Genomic DNA, 23,464 nt, shown 5'->3' with positions numbered 1-23,464 from the left:
TAGTTATTCCCCCCCTTCAGTTTGGTTATATCATTCATCTGAAATATGATCCAATTTATTTCTGCTCATATTTCATTTTGGGTCATTCCCCACCCCACTTTCTACCCCCCATTCAGGCTTTTTGATTTTACTTATTTAGTTTTATTTATTTCCCTTTTTTGAGTATGTAAAACATTAACAAGTTTCCAAAAATTAGATAAACACAAAAAGGCATACTCAGAGAATGTCATTTCCCCTGCCCCACTCTCAATTCTTTCTGCACATTACCACTCACCCCTGCAGGTAATCCATCTCACTGATCTCTAGTTTATCCTTTCTGTGTGTCCTTTTGCACAAATGAGTACCCACATGTATCTTTTTGTATTTACCCTTTAGGTTTGTTTTAGTCTTTCATTCTGTCCTTCATGTGTCTTAACATCTCTTTTATGTTTTCCATTTCTTTTTCACTTTTTTGCTGCATCCTGGGTGATGTCCTCAACTCCATTTTCCAATATAATATTTCTTTCTTGAGCAAGGTCTGTTTGAGCTAACCATTAGTGTTTTTTTTTAATTGTCTATACATTTTATTTTATAGAATTTCTATTTTTAAAAATCTTTCTTTTCTCTTATTATTCTTCTTCTATACTATTATTGCCTTACAGTGAATTTTCCTTGCTTTACCTATTTGATTATTTCAAATTAACTTATTTTAAAGTTTCTTTCAGATTGTTCTGTTATCTCTCACTCTTGGAGTGCCAAAGCTCCCAATTGTTACGTATGCTCCCTCACCCTCGTGGTGGTATATTTTCTTCTGTGGTTGGTCATCTTGCGAATTGTGAAGACGTCTTTGTGGGGGCTCTTTTCCATGGCTATCATGTGTGGTGTGGTGTGGTATGTTGAATGGTGCATCCCCATTCCTATCCACCAGGAACCTCAGAATATGACCCTATTTGGAAATAAGATCTTTGCAGATGTGATTAGTTAAGGATTGAGATTTGATCTTACTGGATCAGGATTAGCCCTAAATCCAAGGACTTAATTTCTCAGCTTGGGGTTCCCACCATATGTGAGTATTGTGAATTTAGAGTCTACCCTTGGGAGTAGGTGGCACGGTGTCAAGTAGCCAATCAGTCCCTAAGCAGCAGTGACTACTGTAACTGCTGTCAGCTTGCCACACTTCCATGTATTCCACCAGTAAGGCGACAAGTCCAGATGGATCTAGTAATTTTGTTACTTTTGACACCATAGGTAGCATGAGCCTCACGTTCATATCAAGTCCCCTTGTCTCTGACAGCCAGGTAAATGCTGTGCACACAGGGGGTCAGTGTCACAGCCGAGAGACACTGATCTTAGGAACCTCCCAATCTTGAAGGGGCTTTTCCCCTAAGGGATACATTATTTTTATGATTCTTATCAGGCAACAAATCTGTCCTCTGATCCTTAGAGGGAGACCCTATCTCTAGCTTCCAAGGCAGTTGGATATACAAACATCCTTGAAAAGATACTCTGGGACAAAAATTATCATAACACATGTAGAAATCCAGGGAGAATTGTCTCCCAACACAATGATTCTAGATTTTCATAAGCAACTTTTTCTACCCATAGCACTGACTCCCTTGCTCTAACTTTAAATACTTCAGAATTTGCTTTGGTTTCAAGTATAACAGTAAATTAAGTTTTGTTTTGTTTTGGTTTTTTTTGGTTGCTGTTAAGTATTAAACAGGATTTCTATTTACTGGAACTGGGAGAGGGGATGGTGCTGATCAGAGCTTCCGATACCCTCAGTCCTCTCTGATTATCAAATGTCAGCTACTAGGTGTCTATTTCCTTGCTTAAGCTATTCTAAGTATAAATTTCCAACCATATCCACCACTATTTGATAATAATACTAAATAAGACCTAACTAGGACTCTGACCGCAAATGTGTAACCTGAATCTAATCATGATAAAACAGGTGGACAAATGCATACTAAAAGACATTCTGCATAACAGCTGGCCTGAACATTTCAAAAATATCAATATCATGGTGGGAAGAGGGCAGAATAGGAGGCACCAGGAAACAGTCCCTCCACCAGAACAACTATTGAACTGGAAGGAACAGTCTGAATCAACAATTTTGAAACTTCAGAGTCTAGTAGAACACTGTGCAGCTTCCAGGAGAGAGTGGGAGGAAGAAGATGGTAAATTGTGGTAAATGCTGGTGAATATCACCCTACCTACAGTGGCCACCAGCTCCCATCCTCCAGCGTGGTGGCAGGCAGCAGTGGGGTTCACAGCTTGGGCTCCTCGGTCAGCCTGCTGGTGCCACGGTGGGATATAAAGACCTAGGTTCCCCAAGATCCAGGGGTGTGTGGTCCAATCACTGTTCACTGCTTTTGATCAGCTACTACAGATCACTGGAGATCAGCTCTGAGGACTGCCATTTTTCCAAACCACCTCAGCAAGAGCAGCAGCAGAGTCTTCAAGAGAGTGCCCATGCTCCAAATGATGGATAATAAAGTGTTGCATTAACTGGGCAAGGCTGAATCAATAAAAGGCAGCTTCAAAAGCCACAGGAGAGAGCAGCTCATGTCTCCAGCTTGGCTTTGGGCTGGCTGCAGTCTCAGTCTAGAGCAGCTGAAGTACCTGGGTCCTTCAAGATGAGGCTTTTGCTATTTCTGGTGATGGCATCACCTATGTCTGTAGTGAAGCCTCGGCCAACCTGGGCAGCGTGCCTAGCAAGAGATTAAAGATGCAGTATGCCATGGGGCCACTGCTCAAGTTCTAGATTTGTGTTTCCTGAGGTTATAGGCAGGTGTCTGAGGAGTATATGCAAGTACCCAGACATCCACAATGAAGGAGAGAATTACCTCCCTCAACCTATATATAGACACATAATGTCTTTCCTGTCAGTCTTCAAACTAGTATTAATAGGCTTAATAATTATTGGCAAGGATCTCTTTGTTTTCTTTGGTATGCAAGCTCCTAGCACCTGGCAGTGGGGCCAAGAAATTAAGGTCTATACATGTATGATGGTTTTCTTCTTGGGCAACATGGTTGAGAACCAGTGTATGTCAACAGGTGCATTTGAGATAACTTTAAATGATGTACCTGTGTGGTCTAAGCTGGAATCTGGTCACCTTCCATCCATACAACAGCTTGTTTAAATTCCTGACACTGAAATGAAGCTCAATGTACACATGGGGTTCAAGCCCCCATCGTTGATCACAGCCCTCCCGTCAGCACTGAGAACTCTTTTACATTAAGGGATTTTTGCAAGAGCAGCGTGACTGACATTATGAAGGCCTGTACTGAATCCAGCAAGCTGTTAGTACAGACCAGATGCTCTTGGCAGGAGCGCTGTACTCTTGGAAAACCTCAATGAATGCAAGACAGTTTTTCGGTGCTGGCAATAATTCTGCACATTCATGGAGTGCAATAATACTGTATAGCCTTTAAAAAAAGTTTAGCCAGTTAATAGTTTAAAAAACATGTAAACAACTACTTGCAATTTTTTTCTTAGTTATATTAGAAAAAGCAGTAAATTGAGTTACTATTTTATTTTTTCAAAGATGTCTGTTAAACCTGTTGTGATTTTATAGGAATGTTTCTTTTTTATAGATTAAAATCTATCTTTTAGGGAATAAAGAGTTCTCAAAGACTTTATAAGAGTTTATCAGACATCCCTAATTTGGTCATGTCCAATTTATGTAGTTTACAAAATACTGCAGATTCTGAACAGTGCATTCTACAAGATTATTGGGAGAAATCCTACATCCAGTGTACTCTACCAGTGAGTGTGTGTGTGATTACAAGAGAACTACTAAATGGCCAATCACTTTTTAAATCTTGTGTAGTTCAAGTGTCTTGCCTTGACCCATCTAATGAGTTGATTAACAGGGCCTTTATACTTAACTAAATTAAAAAAAAACTAAAGAGATATAAGTTAATTTTTAAAAAAGCCATAGGAAAAGCTTCCAGTGCCCTTGTTGCCCACGCCCACCTCTTCCCAGAACAGTGAGGAGTCAGCCTGCACTCTCTTTGGGAAACCCTGTCCTTGTTCTGTCTGGAGAAGATTGATCTGGAACACTCCTCCTGAACTCAATTCCCCCCAGAATTCTTCTTCCAGGCAAAAGCAGCTTGGTTCAGCTAAAGCACTGTAAGAAACAATTAAGTCAAAATGGCCTGGAGCAAAGGATTGCGTGCTTTAAGTCATACAATAGTGCACCTGGAAGGGGGAGAAAGTCTATTTCACAGGAAGTCGAGGGGGCCTTTGAATTCCTGTAAATAGGAGAACTTGGAAACCTCCTAGCAAGCATAAATCAGGACAAGACATTCTCAGAAAAGACAGGGAGGACCCTGCAGTTTGCATTTAACCTGGGCTGACCTTCTCCATAGGAAGGCTGAACTCTGAAGGTGAGCACTGGCCACAGTAAAGCCAGTTTGCAAAGACTGTAAAAGTGTTTTGTTTTCAAAGAGATTGGTCTCTTTGGTTTTGTAAGTTCCTAGCACTCAAGGAAGCATTCGTCATAACACCATCTGGATACAAACTCAAGAAACAGAAAGCTCAGGAAATAAACCCAGAGTTAACACTTTAAAATATTAAAATGTACAGTGTGCAAAAAAAATTATAAGATAAACAAAGAACCAGGAAATGATGGTTCATCCAAAAGAAGAGAATAAAAATCTAGAAAACATTGATGAAGAAGATCAGACTGTGAACGTACCAGCAAAGACCTTAAAAAAATGATCTTCAGTATCCTCAAGGAGATGAAGGAAAATACAGGGAAAGCACTGAAGGATACCAGGAAAACAATGAACGGACAGTATGAGAATCTCAATAAAGAACCAGAAATTTTAAAAAGAAACCAGACAGAACTGCTGGAATTGAATACATAATAACTGAAATGAAGAATTCCCTAGAGGCTTTGCACAGCAGATTGAGGCTGGAAGAAGGAAGAATAAGTGAACTCAAAGTCAAGAAAACCGAAATGAGTCAGCCTGAGGAGGAGAAGGAAAAAAGAATTTGAAAAAGTGAAAATAGCTTCAGGGACCTGTGGGACACTGTCAAGCTTCCAGTATATATATTATGGAAGTCCCAGAAGGAAAAGAAAGAGAGAAAGGGATAGAAGGATTATTCAGAGAAGTAACTGCAGAAAACTTCCCAAACTTATGAAAAGATGTGAATATTCACATCCAGGAATCCCAGAGAACACCAAAGAAGATAAACGTGACTCTTCAATACCAAGACACATAGTAGTCAAATGGCCAATACAATACAAAAGGAACATGTTATGCATTAGGTGATGCCAATAAGATTAACTGATGATTTCTCATCAAAATCCATGGAGGAAAGAAGGCAGTGGGATGAAATATTTAAAGTCCTGAAAGAAAACAATTTACAACCAAGATTTTATATCCAGCAAGACTGATTTTCAAAAATGAGGGAAACATTATAACATTCCAAGATTTAAGGAAAAAAAAAAAAAGCTGAGGGAGTTTGTCACCACTAGATCTGTTGCTCAGGCAGCGCTAAAGAGAGTTATTCAGACTAAAAGGAAAGAACACTAGACAGTGGACCAAAGCAACAAAAAGATGTAAAGAGCTTCAGTAAGGTAACTATATAGGCAATTATAAATGCCAGTACTACTGTATAGTACTTTTGGAATATAACGCCACTTTTTACTTCTTACAGGTCCCAAAATTCAAATGGATAAACAGTAATGATAAACCTAGGTCGGGACATGATTTTTCTGTAAATATACAAATTCTGTAATTAAAATAATTTTTAAAAGATTAAAAAATCAATATCATGAAAAAAATAAAAGGAAAGGGAGGAAGAAAGGAAGGAAGGAAAGAAGAAGGAAGGGAGGAAGGAATGAAGGAAAAGAAAAAGCTGAGTATTTCCTCTAGATTAAAGGATATTGAAGAAACATCACAATTAAATTCAATGTACAATCCTACTTGGTTCCTAGATTAGAAAATAAGCTATTAGCTATAGAATTGTGTTTTGGATGTTGTGTGGAAGTTCTTTGGATGATGAAATATAAACACAGATAACCAGACAGCCAAAAATGCATGAAAAGACAGCTTTGTTAGTTTCAAGGGCCTGGATGGGAAGAGGGGAGGATGAGGGCAGCAGAGGGGCACAGAGCTTATCTAACCTAGACTTCTACCAAGGGTAAGTGGAGAGCAGGTGGGGAAGAAGAAGAACAAATGGTCCCAGGATTTCACCTGTATTGGGATCCAGAGGGGAGGAGTGAGGTTTTCCCATGGGTGCTGGGGAATGGCAGTTTTAAACTATGCAGCTTGAAGGGCAGAAGCAGCAAGGGCAGTTTGGCAAAGCTGAGGGCCATTCTTATCATCCAAACTATATGGAGGTACATGCCTTGCTAGCCGCTGTTACAACCAGGACAAGGCTGCCTGGGGTGGTCACTCACCAGGGGATCTTATGACTAGGTCAGTCAAGATGATGAGGCAGTAAATATAATTTATTTTATGTCTACAAATTGTATCCAGGTTAAAATTCTTGACTGTAATAATTTGTGATTTTGTAGGAGAATGTCCTTGTTCCTAGGAAATATATACTTGGGTGGTTTGAGGTAAAGGATCAGAGAAGGGGAGAGAGACAGAGAGACAGAGAGAGAGAGAGAGAGAGAGAACACACAAATGTGTCAAAATGTTAACAATTGGTGAACCTAGGTGATAGCTATATGGATGTTCATTGTACTATCCTTGCAACTTTTCTGTAGGTTTGAAATTTTTTAAAATGAGGAATTAGAGGGAAAAGGCCAACACATTTGCACCTCCTTTATAAATCCTTTCTTCATACACTTGCACACACTCTGGACTATGTCCCGTGGGGCCTTTTAGATGCTTCTAATGCAGCATATATCCCATTCACTTTCTACTCCCACTTTTTTCCCTGGATAGAGACCCCTCCTGAGGGCAGGGACTTCTGTCTACTTCATCTTTGTATCATCACCACCGACCACATAGCAGGAGTGAAATAAATGTTTGTTGAAAAGGTAAAGGAAGGAAGCAACATATATGCAAGTTTAGCTAAACTCTTTTGGAAACCATTCACATTTTCGGACCTAGACAGCTGGCTCTCAGAGTGGCTCCAGCCATGAGCTGCTGCTGGGGTTCACGTTTTTATGACTCAACAGTTTGGGTTCATCAGACAATCTAAACATGCCACTGTTTGCTTTGTCCCCCCAGATCATTTACCAAAATGTTAAATGAAATGAGTGCCCACTCTTCTTCCTGAGATTCCAAGCTTCGGTATGAGAAGAGTCCATTTATATTTGATCTGTTTCTTATCTCTATGTCAGTTCCCAGACACTTTTTCCTTAAGACTGAGATACCTCTTTCTTTTTCTTTTTTTTTCTTTTTTTTAATATTTTGGTGTAAAGCCCTTGTTACACTAATTTTTGAAGTCTAAATAAATGTCATTCCTTCTTTACATGTTTTCTTTGCACTTATTTATTCAAAGAAGTTTTTTAGAGCACTTTGGCCTGTTTTTCCATTTAGAGACACTGTGGTTCCTAACTGGGTTGAAATCAATTAGTATTTACTAAGTGTTAGTTTTTGTGGGTTCCTTGACCCTTGGATGTATACAATTTGGGATATATGTGAAAAGTTAAACCTCTCAATTGGTTGGTTATGATTGGTTAATGTTGGTTATGATTTTTCTGTTATGATATAACTGGCCTGATTTTGGGGGGGGTGGCACTGCCAAGAATTATAGTGGTCAAGGCCTCCTCCTGATCAATTTTCAATAATATTAAAATTTAGTTTTTTCTTGCTGTAGTTGATATACTTTTGCTTAAACTCTTTTTTTTTTTTTTTTTTTTTTTTGTGAAAACCTTATGACTGACACTCCCTTTATTCAGTGTATGGACAGATGAGTAATAAAGACAAAAAAATATAAATAATGGTGGGGGGATAAGGGGCTTCAGTATCTTTTGAGTGTTTATTTTTTTTTTTTGATGGCTTTTTTTTTTTTTTCCCCATTTTTATTGAGATTGTTCAGATACCATACAATTATCCAAAGATCCAAAGTGTACAATCACTTGCCCCTGGGTACCCTCATACAGCTGTGCATCCATCACCACACTTAATTTTTGTTCAATTTTTACAAACTTTTCATTACTCCAGACAAGAAATAAAGTGAATGATGAAAAAAGAAAAAAAGAAAAGGAAACTCTTATCCTCCCCTATCCCTAACCAACCCCCCTCAATTGTTGACTCCTAGTATTGATATAGTACGTTTGTTACTGTTTATGAAAAAATGTTGAAATACTACTAACTGTAGTATATAGTTTGTAATAAGTATCTAGTTCTTCCCTATATGCCCCTCTATTATTAACTTCTAATTGTATTGTCATACATTTGTTCTGGTTCATGGAAGTGATTTCTAATATTTGTACAGTTGATCATGGACATTGCCCACCATAGGATTCAGTTTTATACATTTCCATCTTTTGACCTCCAACTTTCCTTCTGGTGACATATATGACTCTGAGCTTCCCCTTTCCACCTCATTCACACACCATTCGGCGCTGTTAGTTATTCTCACATCTTGCTACCAACACCCCTGTTCATTTCCAAACATTTAAGTTCATCCTAATTGAACATTCTGCTCATACTAAGCAAGAGCATCTACATTTCTTCCACAAGGCAGGAGGGAGAGTCAAAGAAGGTAGAGAGGCAAAAGGAAGAGGAAACAAAAAAAAAATGACAGCTAGGAAGCAGCAAAAGGAAAAATAACCTCAAATCAAAGTAGAATAAAGAATCAGACAATACCACCAATGTCAAGTGTCTAACATGCCTCCCCTATCCCCCCCTCTTATCTGCATTCACCTTGGTATATCACCTTTGTTACATTAAAGGAAGCATAATACAATGATTCTATTAGTTACAGTCTCTAGTTTATGCTGATTGCATCCCTCCCCCAGTGCCTTCCCATTTTTAACACCTTGCAAGGTTGACATTTGCTTGTTCTCCCTCGTAAAAGAACATATTTGTACATTTTATCACAATTGTTGAATACTCTAGATTTCACCAAGTTACACAGTCCCAGTCGTTATCTTTCCTCTTTTCTTGTGGTGTCTCACATGCTCCCCATCTTTCTCTCCCAACCGTATTCATAGTTACCTTTGTTCAGTGTACTTACATTGTTGTGCTACCATCTCCCAAAATTGTGTTCCAAACCACGCACTCCTGTCTTCTATCACCCTGTAGTGCTCCCTTTAGTATTTCCTGTAGGGCAGGTGTCTCGTTCACAAAGTCTCTTATTGTCTGTTTGTCAGAAAATATTTTGAGCTCTCCCTCATATTTGAAGCACAGCTTTGCTGAATACAGGATTCTTGGTTGGTGGTTTTTCTCTTTCAGTATCTTAAATATATCACACCACTTCCTTCTTGCCTCCATGGTTTCTGCTGAGAGATCTGCACATAGTCTTATGAAGCTTCCTTTGTATGTAATGGATTGCTTTTCTCTTGCTGCTTTCAGGATTCTCTCTTTGTCTTTGACATTTGATAATCTGATTATTAAGTGTCTTGGCGTAGACCTATTCATATCTCTTCTGTTTGGAGTACGCTGCACTTCTTGGATCTGTAATTTTATGTCTTTCATAAGAGATGGGAAATTTTCATTGATTATTTCCTGTATTATTGCTTCTGCCCCCTTTCCCTTCTCTTCTCCTTCTGGGACACCAATGATATGTACATTATTGTACTTTGTTTCATTCTTGAGTTTCTGGAGACGTTGCTCATATTTTTTCATTCTTTTCTCCATCTGCTCCTTTGCATGTAGGCTTTCAGGTGTTTTGTTCTCCAGTTCCTGGGTGTTTTCTTCTGCCTCTTGAGATCTGCTGTTGTATGTTTCCATTGTGTCTTTCATCTTTTGTGTTGTGCCTTTCATTTCCATAGATTCTACTAGTAGGTTTTTTGAACTTTTGATTTCTGCCGTATACATGTCCAGTGCTTCCTTTACAGCCTCTATCTTTTGCGATATCTTCTCTAAACTTTTTGAATTGATTTAGCATTAGTTGTTTAAATTCCTGTATCTCAGTTGAAGTGTCCGTTTGTTCCTTTGACTGGGCCATAACTTTGTTTTTCTTAGTGTAGGTTGTAATTTTCTGTTGTCTAGGCATGGTTTCCTTGGTTATCCAAATCAGGTTTTCCCAGACCAGAACAGGCTCAGGTCCCAGAGGGAAGAAATATTCAGTGTCTGGTTTCCCTGCGGGTGTGTCTTAGAAAATTGCTCCACCCTTTGATGCCTCAGATCACTGTGCTTTTCTTGCCCAGCAGGTGACGCCTGTTAGCCTATAATTCTTGACTGGTGTGAGGCGGTATGGCCATGTTCCCCCAGGCTCTGGGGTCTGGTTCTGAATGGAAAGGGCCCCACCCCTTTCCTCCTAGAGAAGACAGAACCCCCAGGTGGACGTCATTAGCATTTCAATGGTCTTGCTCTCTGCTTGTGCTGTCTCCACCCTTCCCCGAGTCACAGCCCTGGAAAGTTAAAATGACTGGGGCTTTCTCCACTGAGCCGAAAAAGAAACAGATAGTCCCCTTCAGACCCAGTCAAGGCGACCCTCCGGCTCTCCAAGGTCAGTCATCACCCAAAGCCTCTGTCTGTTTTTTGGGGCTGCGTACCTGTAGTGAGCAGTTCACACTCGCTACTTAAAACCCCAGTTGGAGCTCAGCTGAGCTGTATTCGCTTGCTGGGAGAGAGCTTCTCTCTGGCACCACGAGGCTCCGCAGCTCGGGCTATGGGGGAGGGGGTCTCCCGACCTGGTTCCGCAGGTTTTACTTACAGATTTTATGCTGTGTTCTCGGGCATTCCTCCCAATTCAGGTTGGTGTATGATGAATGGATGTTCTTGTTTGTCCCCCCGCAGTTATTCTGGATTATTTACTAGTTGTTTCTGGTTTTTTGTAGTTGTTCCAGGGGGACTACTTAGCTTCCACTCCTCTCTATGCCGCCATCTTGCCCGAGTCTGCTTAAACTCTTAAAATTATTTTGGAGGCTTAACTAGGTTTCATTGAAGAGACTCACCATTTCTCTGTTTTATTTAACATGTCCAATTATGAGAATGATGTTTTTGCCACCAGTTCAGATAAAGTGGTTTTAAGATTTGAATTCCAATTCAATTTAATTCTCTCTTATCAGGATATTCAGTTCTTTTCTGAAAACTAGCATAGTATTGTCTGAAACATTTATCCTTTTATGTAAACACCACACACACTTTGTTTAACCATGTTTTTAAAAATATTGCATGCTGGAAAAAGTAAATGTTGATCTCTTGTTACGTTAAAATGACATATATTGAAAATAAGGGGAAATTGCTTGGAGAAAGATGGTCGCTTTCTGGAGTTAAAAGAGACTTCATGTAAAAAGACAAACAACACAATTTAAAAATGGGCAAAGAACGTTAAGAGACATTTCTCCAAAGAAGATATACAAATGACCAAAAAGCACATGCTCAACCTCATTAGTCATTAGGGAAATTCAGTCAAAGCCACATGAGATACCACTTTACACTCACTAGAATGGCAGTAATAAAAAACCCCAGAAAATAACAAGTGTTGTCAAGGATGTGGAGAAATTGGAATCCTCCTACATTGCTGGTGGGAATGTAAAATGGTTCAGCCACTGTGGAAAACAGTTGGGCAGTTCCTCAACAAGCGAAAGATGGAATTACCATATGATCCAGCAACCTTACTCCTAGGCAAATAACCAAAAGAATTGAAAACAGGTGTTCAAACAAAAACTTGTACAGTAATAATCAGAGCAACACTATTTACAATAGCCGAAAGGTGAAACAACCTAAATGTCCATCAATCAGTGAATGGATTAAAAAAATTGTGGAATATCCATACAATGGAATATCATTCAGCCACAAAAAAGAATTCCTACATGCTACAGCATGGATGAATGCTGAAAATTTTATACTACGGAAAGAAGTCCAACACAAAGGCCACATATTATATGATTCCATTTATGTGAAATAACAAGAATAGGCAAATCCGTAGAGACAGAAAGCAGATTTGTGTTTGCCAGGGGCTGGGAGGAGGGTGGAATGGGGAATGACTACTGATGGGTACAGTGTTTCCATTGGGGATGATAACAGTGTTCTGAAACTAGAGAGTAATGATAGTTATACAACATTATGACCATGCTTAATGCCACTGAATTGTACACTTTAAAATGCTTAAAGTGATAATTTTATGTTATGTGTATTTCACCACAATAAAAAACAAAAGGCAAAAAGTGAAACAAAATAAGATAAGGTATAAAAAGAGACTGCCTATAAAACATGTACATGTTTTAAAGTATCCTAGTTTCCTGTGAGCATAAGAAAATAAAGTAGTTTTTTCTTCCATGGGAAAAATAACCCTCTTATTTATTTTGATTAAACAAAAATAAAATAAACTGCATAGGAACAATTTTAAAGTCCAAAGAGACACCAATTTTAAGCTGCACCAGTAGCTGATACAGCATCTCCTTGCTACCTTTCTCCAGTCTTCTCTGTGGACCACAGTGATATATACAGAAGCCTGTTAGCTAACACAGGAATTTTTGAACACTTTTCCATTGGTTCTTACCTGTTCATTTCTAGGAGAAAATAAAGTTTTAACAACTTCTCTAAGTGTGCATGCTCTACTTTTCTAAAACTAGAATGACTTTGGTTGAGTTAAATGCATTTATCAAAAAATAAATAGTATTCTCACACCAACAGAATGGCTAAAATTAAAGACTGATGACAGATATTTGTGGGTCTGTGGAGTAAACTATATGTTGGTGGAACTGTAAAATGGTACAACCACTTTGGAGAAAATCTGACAGTTTCTAATGAATCTAAACATACATTTATCCTATAACCCACCAATTCCATTCCTAGCTATTTATCCAAGGTAATTGAAACAAATACCCACAAAAAGACTTGCACAAGAATGTCATAGCAGCTTTATCATAATAGCCCCCACCTAGAAACAGCCCCTTGATATCAGATGGAGCGGAGCATAAGTCACAAGCTATGTTATTCTCAAAATAGACTATTATTTAGAAATATAAAGGAATGAATCACTGATAGTCACAACAACATGAATACAAAAACATATTAAGTAAAAGAAACCTTGCATGAAAGAGTGCATACTATATGATTCCATTGATATGAAAAGGTAAGGCAAATTGTATCTATGATGGAAAAATTTCAGAATGTTGGTTGCTTCTGGAGCTCTGGGGGTTTCTTGGGAGAGTGATGAGGGTGATGGTCAAATTCTGTGTCTTGGTAATGGTTGGGGTTGCACATGTGTATATTTGTCAGATCTCATTGGACGGTTGAATGGTACACTTAAGATTTGTACATTTCACTCTATGTAAATTTTTTAAATTAAATTCAGTTTTATTGAGATATATTCACAGACTCTATGTAAATTTTACCTAAAAAGAACTATAAACAAGTATTGAGCACTAGTCAATGCTTGTTTACAGTTCATGAAGTATTCGGGAGGAAATATACTAATGTCTGCATCTTACTTTGAAATGCATACAAAAATAAGATGGATTGATGGATAGACAGATGGAGAGATGTGCAATAAAGTATGAATAGTAATAAAATTAATGGTAGAATTTAAGTTGTGGGATATGGATGTTCACCGATATATATTTTCATCTTTTACATGTTTTTGAAAACCGTTATCATAAAATGTAGGAGAAAATAAATAAATAATAAAATATCCACCATTGAACTCATCCTTCATTGTGACTGGAGCCCTAAAACTTGGCAAGGAAATTGGACAGACATTCTATCAAGGAAGTCAAGTACCCCACATTCTAGAAACTGGCTTTTTTATTTGTTTGTTTGTCTAGACATCTCAGTGATCACTATTAGCAGCAACAAAGCTTCTTTGTCAGTGTTGACTAGGCTGACTTTTTTGATGGCAAGACCATATGTCAGGAACCAAAGACTTAACAAGCTTCTTGGTTTCAATTACTACATTTTAATAGCGCATTACAGTGTGAACAGATGAAGCTCTCTAATTTAGTAGAATGAATTCTTTATTACATGAGAGTTGCCACTCTGCAGTGTCAGTCTCAATTTCCCTTCCCAGCCGATCTCTAACTGTGGTCTTTTTTAGCTTCACTTTTTTCCCCTTGTCTTTTTCCACTTTCACCCTGTATTACTGTTACGTTTCTTAAGAAACAGTATAGATCACTGAACCATTATGTTCCCCACTGTACAAAATGTTTTATGCAACAGGAGATGAAAGATTCATGGTATATAAAGGAAAGATTTCTTGAGCAGAAGTGTGGAGATCTGTCATTGAGGTTGGGCTCTGCTGCTGAAGAGGAGTGTGGACTTGGGCAGGTCACCAAATCCCCCTGCGCCTCATTTCACTGATCTGTACAATGGGGCAGGCAGGCTGAGAGGTTCTCCAAGGTAAATTCCAACCCCAAGACTCAAATGCAAAATTTTAAAAGTACCATTTTCAAGTAACTGACTGGTTTATTATGAAACATTTTTCTCTTTTAAAATTGTAAGGTTTCTCCTATTGGCTTTGATATGTTTTATTTTGTTAGTTTTTGTTCTTCTCAAAGTTAAACATGTATGTAGCTTAGAGTCAAATATTCCACAAGGCTTATTATGAAAAACAGCAGCCCCACCTACCCCAAAATTTGTCTCTCCTCAAAGACAATCTTTTTTTGTTGTTAAATTTTGAACCCTGTTATGAGTTGAACTGTTTTTTCCCAAAAAGATATGTTCAAGTCCTAGCACCTAGTCCTGTGAATGAGACTATTGGAAAAAGGGTCTTTGAAGATATGATTTGTTAAGAAGAGGACAAACTGGTGTCTTTATAAGAAGAGGAAATTTGGACATAGACAGACAGACACTGGAGAAAAAGAAGGCCATGTGAAGATGGGGGAGGTAGAGATTGGAGCGATGCATCTACAAGTCAAGGAACACCAAGGATCGCCAGCAAGCACCAGAAGCTAGAAGAGGCAAGGAAGGGTTCTGTTTCTCCCCTACCGGTTTCAGATGGAGCTTGGTCCTGCTGACAGCTTGATTTTGGACTTCTAGCTTCCACAACTGTGAGACAATATGTTTCTATTGTTCTAAGCCACCCATTTCGTAGTACTTTGTTATGACAGCCCTAGGAAACTAAGACAGACCCACCAAAAGGTCGAAAGAAGGGTATTCAGGTATTCATCTCAGAATAGTCCTCATCTAGAGGGATACCACAGATGACTTACACAACATCCCCATCTCTTTCTACACTTCCATTTTCCAAACCTCCTGAAAGTAGGTGGCAGATGAATGACACTTGGCTTCTAAATACTTCAGCATGCACCTTCCAAGAACAAAACATTTTCCATATGACAACATCATCACCACACCTAAGAAAACTGACACTAATTTAATGAAATCATCCATACTCAGAGATGCCAAATTGCCCTGTGAAATTGTCTTTTATAACTGTTATTTTTTCCAGTTCTATCCAATCAAGTTTCATACATTGCATTTCACAGTTAGGTGTCTTGATTCTCTTCCAATCCAAAAAAATATCTCCAACCCACCCCCATCTCCCACACCTCCCTTTAAGGAGACTAGGCCAGTTGTCTTTCAGAATATTCTACATTCTGGATTCATCAGGATGTTTCCCACCAGGCAACTCTTTCTATATGACAGTTTCTTGGTGGCCAAGCAATGGCAACCTTCTATTGCCCCTTCAGGCCCGGGGTGGTAACAGCTCCCATGTTATTATTAGTCTTTTTAGTTTTCTTAAGCCTAGGCCCACACCACAGGGGTCTACTCCTGGGAGGAGGGAAGAGGGAAAGAATGAGCTGCAGTGAGCATGGCAGAATTGCATAAAGGAGTTTAGGCAGGCATGCTGATCTGGTTGAAAGGTAGAGCTTGAATCTTTATTTTATGTGACATGGAGAAAATATCTACTTTTCCATCAAATAATGGGAAGCAATGTATGAAGATTCTGGGTATAATTGTAGCAAGTCCAACCATCTCTTGGTGCTACCATTGCAAGTTAGCTAGATCTCCACACTTGTTTCAACCAGGTCAGATTCAATTTTATCTGTTTCATATAATAGGATTCTGATTTCAATATTGTTGATTAAAGGGTTCTGTTGCTTAAAAAAAAACAAAACTGGAAAAAACATTGCAGTTGGTAATGGGGTGTCACTGAAGAGTTCTGAGCTGGGAAGTAACACAGTCAGGTTTGTGTTTTAGAAGAATTCCCTGGCAGGAGTGTTGGGAGGAGCCACTGAGTTCTGCTTTTGCCACGTACCATATGTGTGGCCTTGGGGAAATCACTTCACCTCTCTGAGCTTCATCCATAAAACAGAGGTAACAATGCTTTTTTCAAAACACTGTGACGAGAATTAAATGACAGAATGCTTATAAAGCACTTGGCCCAGGGAACAGTATCTATTACTGTTATTTTTATGGATCAGAGTGATCCAAGACTGGAAGCAGGGAAAATAGTGGACTATTGTAATAGACCAAGTATGAGAGGAAGAGGATCTGAATTAAGGCAACAACAATGAAGACAGAAAGAGGAGGGCAGACAGAGGAGATGAGAACCAGGACTTGAGGACCAACTGCATGCGAGGGTGGGGAAAAAGAGGAACCAAGATTACTCATGTGATTGTGACTTTGTATTATTTGCTACTGGTAAGTGTGGAAATACCACATGATGACATTTCAAGCAGAAAATGATGACTTCCTTCACTTAGAGACCTGCAGGAAGTAAAACTGGGAAATCATTACCAGATTACCTCAGAGATACTTACTCGTTAATGCTCTGCTGGTATTTGACTAAATTCTTGAGGTGGGAGAAGTGGTGTGGTGTGTGTGTGTGTGTGTGTTTGTGTGTGTGTATGGCGATGGCGACGTACAGATTCAAAAGAAAGCAAAGGCCACAAAAACTGCATTAATAAGTTGTCTCACAGCTTATGTTGCAATGGGTGCAGATCCCAGGTTTTAAACCTGTAGGCTCCCGGTTTATGGACATTAATGTTTGCCTGATACTGCTAATTTGGCCTTTGCATCCTACTCTCAGTCAATCCTTTTATGGGGACTCTCTGAAATCACTCTGTAATGAGTTTTTCCTTTTCAGGCAGAAATAGATGAAATCAGTGAGCTGTGTCTAATATCTGTTGTTCTTAAGCAAAGATCTGCATGCTTATTTCCCAGAAGAGAAATATATTATTTTGTAGCAAATGAAGAGTACAAAATTCCCTGTCAAAAGACCCTCTTTGCCTGGACATGATGCTGATTTACTTTTTGGTGTTCTGAATAAAGAAGAGAGAAAAATCGCTCATTAGTAAGGCAGTTGTGTAATAAATTAGGTAAGACTCATGTAATAAACACAGGGTCACTTCTACGGGAAGACAATGGAGTCCGTTTGCTGGCCAAGCCCTGGTTTCCCTTCCCCTTTTCTGGCAATTTTCCCCGGAAGCCCGAGTTTCCTGATAGTGCCTCTCACATGGTTTCAATTTGCTAATGCTGCTGGAATGCAAAACACCAGAGACAGGTTGGCTTTTATAAAAGGGGGTTTATTTGGTTACACAGTTACAGTCTTAAGGCCATAAAGTGGCCAAGGTAACACAGCAATCAGGTACCTTCACTGGAAGATGGCCAATGGTGTCCGGAAAACCTCTGTTAGCTGGGAAGGCATGTGGCTGGCGTCTGCTTCAAAGTTCTGGTTGCAAAATGACTTTCTCCCAGGATGTTCCTCTCTAGGCTGCAGTTCCTCAAAAATGTCACTCCTATTTACTCTTGGGGTGTTTGTCCTCTCTTAGCTTCTCCAGAGCTACCGTCTGCTTTCAACGGCTGTCTTAAAACTGTCTCTCATCTGCAGCTACTCTCTCAACTTCTGTGCGTTCTTCAAAGTGTTCCTCTTGGCTGTAGGAAGATGCCTCCTTCTGTCTGAGCTTATATAGTGCTCTAGTAAACTCATCAAGGCCCACGCTGAATGGGCCGGGCCACACCTCCATGGAAACTATCCAATTAGAGTCATCACCCACAGCTGGGTGGGTCGCATCTCCATGGAAACACTCAAAGAATTACAATCTAATCAACACTGATACGTCTGCCCACACAAGATTACATTGAAAGATAATGGCGTTTTGGGGGGACATAATGCATTCAAACCGGCACAGCCCTCAACTAATACTTGTGGAATTACCTTAAACCATCTCCAAACAGTGCCATGAGGTCCCCCTTCTGTACTGCCAGACTCACTGCATTTGCTGCTGGTCCCTGCTAGTACTTGCTCCACCAACTTTTTGCTCTCTGCTAGAAGGTTCAGTTCTTTCAGTACTGTATCAAAAAGTATTGCCTTCTTTGAGGAAAACCTTTGTTTCAGATCTGTGTCGGGATGCCACATAGGCCTGTCTGTCTTTTATGTCACAGGCCCCCTAGTCTGAGTCATAGGAATAAGGATGCACTCTTGGAATAAATCTAAGTGAAGAGCCCCTCCAGACAAAACTGTGAAGAGAATGCTGTATGCCCTTTTAAGTCTAGCTGCAAGTAGTGTCAAAGCCAGTTTTGAAATACTGTTCCATTTAAAAAGACACTGATTTATTCATTCACTTTTGGCCACATTCCTTAAGAATGTCAAACATGGAGGGATTAAAAAGAACTGGTGAATTTGTACCTAGAGGTCTGTACTGTCCTTTCAGCCTGTCTGGCTGTAGACTTAGGTACAATAAGGATCTTGACCACAAATTCCTCCATCTCAGATGAGATACAGACTCATGGTCATAAATGATGGCTCCTGCCATCTTGATGTGGCAAATAGCTGACTCGGGGCTGTTGCTCCAGAGGTTTGAGTTGGATAGGGAAGGACATTGATCTATTTTGAGAAGCCATACATCCTACAACGAAGAAGTTCTTCCTTGAAGTCAATCTGGATTCTTGACAGAACATACTTAGTGTTTCCCTTGGGAAAAGCAGGGACTCAGGACAGTTTCTTTAATTGTTGTTGCTGGGAGCCTAGCATATAGTCTGTTCTTTTATGATCTTTTCAACCCCAGGTACAAGTCCAGGCCATTCTGGGTGATTCTTTCAGTCCAGCAGTCCCAGATGTCCTGTATAGTAGGTAGTTTTCCCATACAAGGCCTCCTTTCCAAGATAAGAGAACTCTGCAATCTGACCCACTGTTCGGATTCCTTAGGCAGTTTTACAACTGCTCCCCATCCATTCAGCTAGACATAATATTGTCATTTGACAACCTAAGCATAGTTTGTGACTCAATGAGGTGCTTCAAGCAATTTTCTAACATTAAAATTCCCATAGATGGATAGATGGATGGACATGTGATAAAGCAAACAGAGTAGAATGTTAATGGTAGAATCTAGGTAGTGGGTATATGGGTGTTCACTGTATAATTCTTTAAAGTTTGCAGTATATTATAAAATTTTCACAATTAAATGCTGAGAAGAAGAAAAAAAAAACCCTTGAAGGAGACTGGTGCTGTCAATGGTGATCAGCTAAGATCTTCAACACTAGCCCTCACACTGCCAGCTTCTTAGTTAGGCCTAAGAAGGGGAACATGGCAAAAGCATGCCAGCTGTCAGAGATACTTGTTCAGGGAAAAAGAAAAGTTTCAGAATGATGCATAAAGCATGATGCCAGTATGTAAAATAAAAACAAAATTCTATTTTAAGTAGTTATTATAGGGCAATGCATGTATCCAAAAAGGCTAGAAGGCTACACACTACATACTGACAACAGTTACCTCCAGAAGTTGGTCAAACAGATTTTACAGTTATCTGTTATGCTTTAATATTTCATACGAAATGTAGTCATATTTTACTTGTATTGCTAAAAATTAATTTAAAAAAATAGCTAGAATATAGGTTTTGGGATTCAACAGACCTCTTTTGAATCCCAGCTCAGCTACTTACTGTGTCTTTGGGCAAATTAACCTCTTTGCGCTGGTTTTCTTATTTGTGAAGTGGGTGAAAACTATTTTTAATATAATTAATTACTTTGTTATTATTGTCATTGTTGTTATTGATATGTTTTGAGGATTAAAAGTGTTATATAAAGTGACTAGTACGTAGTGGATATTCCACAAAGGGTAGCTGTTAGTATTTCTGACCCTTGAGCACCAGATTTCATTGGTGTGTTCATGGAGACATAATTAATGATGTGGCTTGTACCTATGAGCAGTACAAATTGTAAAGCCCTGGAACCAGGATAGTGGAGAAATTCCCAGCCTGCGCAATAACGTGAGGGATTTCTCCACCAACGTGTGCCCAGTTTTCTTGGAGAACATGTGGTCTAATATAATTAGCAAAGGTACCTCATTGCCATCCAGCATCTCTCTGATTCCAAAAGGTAAGATCTTGGTAAGAAATAGGAGTTCATGCTCCCGGTAATCCATAAATATAGTTGCAGAAGTCATTATGTGTTTGACATTCTAGGAATTGTCATCAAACTGAGACAGACTTCTTGGAAGGCACACCTGTATTTCTTAGACAATAAGGAGACTTAGCAGGTCTTTTGGGGAGAATGTGGGAGAAAGTAATTCTCCTTTGGAAGGCCTGAAGCTCTCATGTTGTTCCTGGAGCAAATAAACCATGAATTTTTGTACACCTCCTCCCTGGTAAAATATTAATTGGTCAGACTGAGAGGATGAGCCTGGAAACTGATTACACATTTCTCTTTTCACTTAGATATCCAATATATTGAACAATATAAAAGTTTCTAAGAATTAGCACAGCTGCATCATTCTCATCTGCTTTATTAAAATAGCTTTGTCTTACTATGATTTCCTCCCTTTGCCACCAAAGTTTACATTTTAAAAGCAAATAACTCCCTTCTTAAAGTCTTCTAATAGTTCCTAGTAGAAGAGTATTTTAGAGATGTCTTCACAGCCTGAGCCTTCTTTCTCTGAGGACCACCACCCCAAATAAATGGGCCATAGCAGCCATACTTGTATTGATGGATCATACTTGCCTAGACACAGAAGTAGACATCCAATGCAAATTAAGTCCACATGGAGTTGACTCCAAATGGTCTAGGCTGGTTGCTGGAACTGAGGCAATGTGCAACTAGGAAATGGAAGCCATGTGTGGCAAACAGAAAGGCAGAGGTGAGACTGGAGAGGGTAGCTATCTGGATTCTTGGTGGCTTTCTTGTTCTTAGTCCAGGCCCCTTTGAAATCCAGTTGTGTTCTTGCCCTTGGATTCCAGATTTTCCTGCATCTGTATACCTCTTCTACCCCCACCCTTTTTTTTCTCCCTTGATCTAGTTTGAGTGGGATTTTGTGACTTCCAAACAAAAGAACAACAGCTCCCTATTTTTAGGATGAAATTCAAACACTTTAGCATAGTTTGCAAGGTTCTTTATGATCTGAATCCAGTCTTAATTTCCATTTTTATCTCTGACTTCTCTTAATCTGCACTATACAAAATCTAGCAATTTCCAGAGTGCTAATCGATCTCCTTTCTCCACCTGTGTCCTTAAGGCTTAGCTATCCCAGGAGTGTTCCTGATACATTCCTAGCTTGTGAGGTGACCCTTTCTTGTATGCTTGCCATACTGGTGTTGTGGCTGATGTTTACTTGTCCCTCATCTGCGAGACTTTATGGATACTCAAGACTAGGTCTTATTCATATTTGTAACCCCCATGTTTGTGCCAGGCCCTTCAGAGATACCAATAAATAATAAATGAATGCATGAATGCAAGAATATATTCTATAAATTAACTACACAGGGTTGATGTAAAAACTGGATTATAAAACCTAAACTTTAGGGTGTAACAAAGTGGCTAAGAGTGTAGAATTTGCAATCAGACTACAGTGTAGGTGAAACTCACTCACCTGATAGATAGGGTTAAGAGGATTAAATGAGATAATCTATATAAACCATTTAGAACATTGGCCCAGAACACAGAAAGCAATTAATAAGCATTTAATAATTGGGAGTTATATATTGATTGCTTTTATATTTAGGAACTCAGTGAAACATGACTAAGAGTCCTAAAACTCTGGGAATCAAAGACTTCATAAAGCATTGGGAAAGTTTAAAGGCAATCATTTTCCAAGTTGAAGGAGTTTTACTGAGGTTAGTTACCCTTCTATGAGAGCTGATTGTTTGTAAGGGCATCATAGAGGCTGCACTAGAGAGGATTCTCTAAGACAGTTGTCAACACACAGCCCAGCAGGGACAGCCCTTTCTCAAGGTGATCTTCCCTCCTCTCCCACTCTTACAAAGGATGAATGAGCAAAGACCTTGATCTGCAGAGTCAAACACCACAGACCACATGGCCCCATGGAGAGGAGAGAGAATGAATTTGAGGGTGAAATTGTGATGAATGTTCAGTTTCTAAGAGGCTAATTGTACTTCCTGGATTGAATACTCTGAGATTGCCCATATTCTTACAACAAATTCCCTTTGCTTAAGTTAGGGTTTTGGTATGTTCTGTTTTTCTAACTAAATGATTTTCAAGTCAAAAAACTGGTACCAAGATGGGGACCCTATAAGGCTACAGGTTGGGGTAGAGAGGGATGGTAACTGAGGATTTCAATGTGGAGAGCTGGCAATCTGGGGGACTGAAGTGGAAAAGTGGCTAACTAGGTCTTCGGGTAATCTTAGACCACATGCCTTCTGCTGGATCAAGGTGGCCAAATTTGTTTCAGAATGTGATCGTTCCTTGTGGTATTGAGTAAAGTACAGCAGGAGAGGCAATCTCAGGTTTATGGTGCAGAGCCAGAAGCAGATATAGCAGGAAGAGATTTTCTTCTCTCTTCATTCCCCTCTTTCCAACTCCCTCCCACTCCTGCCACAGAGAGATTTTGGTAAAAGAATGCATCAGAGTTATACTTGAGACATGGTCAATTTTAGCAACGTTTGTTAGTCTGGTCCCCAATTTTAAGAACCTCTCTGAAAATCTGCCGTCACATGGTAGAAAAGATAGATGGGATCAAGGGAGGGCAAAGGAGGAGAACAGGAAGAAAAGATGCCCTCATATGCCCAAAAGAGATACAGGGATTCATATGAACTGGACAGTGGTGGGCGACTCAGTGGGAAAGGCAGAGAGGTATTTGGCATCATCTGAGGACTTGGGGTGTGTTTTGAGATCCAGCTAATAGATCTGAGTGTACACATGATGAGTCATTACTACAACATCTATAAAGCATCTACTATGTATATGAAACTTTACACACAAATTAACACAAGGAGTATTGTTTTCTTCCTTTAGGACATGAATAAACCTAGGCTTAGACCTTACATACTTGTGAATAATAATATAATAGTGACTTATTTACAACTAGTAAGAGGTAGAGCAAGGATCTGAACAGCAGTTGTTTGAATCTATAATTCAGGCTTTTTCCACTAACTATACTGTCTCTGTTTAATCTAAATGACATAGAATCAAGAAACAGGTATATAAAGATATGGGGTTTAAATAAATACCACAACGTTTCTATTTTTGATATTAATGCAAATTTACAAGAACAAACAGC

The 23,464-nt window shown here is 39.3% G+C and overlaps 1 pseudogene; it reads left to right on the top strand.

Annotated features, from left to right (window-relative positions):
- The first annotated feature begins 2,618 nt into the window (after nt 1-2,618).
- LOC119526151 lies at nt 2,619-3,224 on the top strand (annotated as a pseudogene).
- The last annotated feature ends 20,240 nt before the right edge of the window (nt 3,225-23,464 follow it).

This window comes from Choloepus didactylus, chromosome 1 (genome assembly GCF_015220235.1).
Source record: "Choloepus didactylus isolate mChoDid1 chromosome 1, mChoDid1.pri, whole genome shotgun sequence".
Classification (NCBI taxonomy): Eukaryota; Metazoa; Chordata; class Mammalia; order Pilosa; family Megalonychidae; genus Choloepus; species Choloepus didactylus.
The sequence above is the reverse complement of the archived record's forward strand: the minus strand, read 5'-3'. Positions and strand labels throughout refer to the sequence as shown.